The sequence below is a fragment of the Myotis myotis genome, unplaced genomic scaffold (assembly GCF_014108235.1).
Source record: "Myotis myotis isolate mMyoMyo1 unplaced genomic scaffold, mMyoMyo1.p scaffold_m19_p_8, whole genome shotgun sequence".
Lineage (NCBI taxonomy): Eukaryota > Metazoa > Chordata > Mammalia > Chiroptera > Vespertilionidae > Myotis > Myotis myotis.
Window position 1 is genome coordinate 16300920 of NW_023416390.1, and position 1756 is coordinate 16302675.

Consider the following 1756-nt stretch of genomic DNA (forward strand, 5'->3'; position numbering starts at 1 on the left):
TTAAAATCAAATTTGGAAGATGAAAGAAGAAATTATGACAACCATTAGAGATGAAACTGATAATGTAGCTGCTTCTCGTTCCTCTTATGAACAGTTTCCTTGATATAAATTATATTTGTAGTCAGAGTTCACAGTGCACTAAAATATTCACAGGGTCACACATGCATCATTAATTAAATAATCCAGTGTGAAAAGTCCTCTTTCTTTAAAAAAAAAAAGGGTGAAGGGACAATAAAAATGAAAATAACCAATGCTTTGCTTGATTAAAACACACACACACACACACACACACACACACACACACACACACACATTCTTCCAAATTGTCACTGTTTGTCTTCCCTGGTGTAGGAAGTATGGGCAACTCTAAAATTCTAGATTAGTTGCATTAGCAGGTAAAACTTTTCAAAATGTGTCTAATATCATAGCCATCATACTGTTCACTAATTAAAAAAATAGCCCAATGCAGAAAGTAATAATTGGATACCAAAATGCTTTAAGAAATAGTTTCATGATTAATTTTAAAAGAGAGTATCTTATAATACCATAGCAAAACAAAAATGGCTTTGTCACTAGAAATTGAGGTCTTCTGTAGCTTTTGTTTTTGAAGGAAATGAGAATGTCCTTGTTTCTATAACTAAGCATAAAGAAGGATTTAGGCAGCCAACGTGAGGCCCATGAGTAATAAACCCAGTGAGTGATAATCTCAAGAGCAATATGATGGTTATTGTTCAAAGGAGAGTCAAACCACTCATTTGGCATTCTTATTATCTCTTTCTCTCTCTGCTTTGAAAAAAAAATCTTTCATTTATTTAGTTTCTAATTATCTGTGACAAAATAAATTTTGTCTTTCCTTGTATGCCCCATAAAGTCCAGCATAATAACTCACACCTTTTTGACACTTGTAAATATACATTGATTGCTGGATCTATAATTTTGAAATAACTGTATTAAGAACATGGAAGGATTACTATTGAGACAAGCAAAAGAAATTGATGTGACATATCTCAAAGTAAAGGATTAATCAATTATGCTTCAAATTTGATAGAAGGAATAATATCCCACTAATTACAAGGATTTAATGATCCATCCTTGCCATCAATTTATTGTTGCTGCCTTGAGCGAGGAGAGGGTCTGATTCCCAAGTTGGATGTGGTTGGCTAAACAAAGGCTATTTACTAATGCCCAATACGTTTCGGCCTATTACCTTACTCTACAAGCATTATTTATATGTGAAAGTCTTTAAGTTGTTCTCACAATATTATGAGCATTTATAAATTATTGGTAATAGTTTATATGAATGTTTTTGATAGGGGCTACCACCAAAATGTAAAAATATACTTAAGTTCCTTAAGTTCCATCTGGCTCCAGTTTCAGAGTCAAATCATTGCTCATATGAGGAGTTAGAGTAAAGAAGTGCTGGGTTCAGGAGCACATATTCTAAAATTGGAAAGATACCGAGAAGATTAGCATGGCCCCTGGATGACAGGCAAATTCATGAAGTGGCCCAGATTAAAAAAGAAAAGAAAAAGAAAGAGTAAAGAAAAGAACACAACAGCCCTGGTGCCCGAGAGAGTGGTCTCTGAGGGACCATGACCTGGTGGGAGATGGAGGGGAAGGTGTAGAGGTTTCTCTTTTCTACTGTGTACAGGGAAGGATATAGAACTTCTAGATGCAAGTTGTTTGCAAATGTAAACCATTTTTCTCTAATTAATGTGGACATTGATTAATAATCTATGGCTGTGAGAGAGAAGTT

At 34.4% G+C, this 1756-nt stretch overlaps 1 pseudogene; it reads left to right on the forward strand.

The window, feature by feature from the left end:
• The first annotated feature begins 1416 nt into the window (after window positions 1-1416).
• On the forward strand, window positions 1417-1517 carry LOC118662292 (annotated as a pseudogene).
• The last annotated feature ends 239 nt before the right edge of the window (window positions 1518-1756 follow it).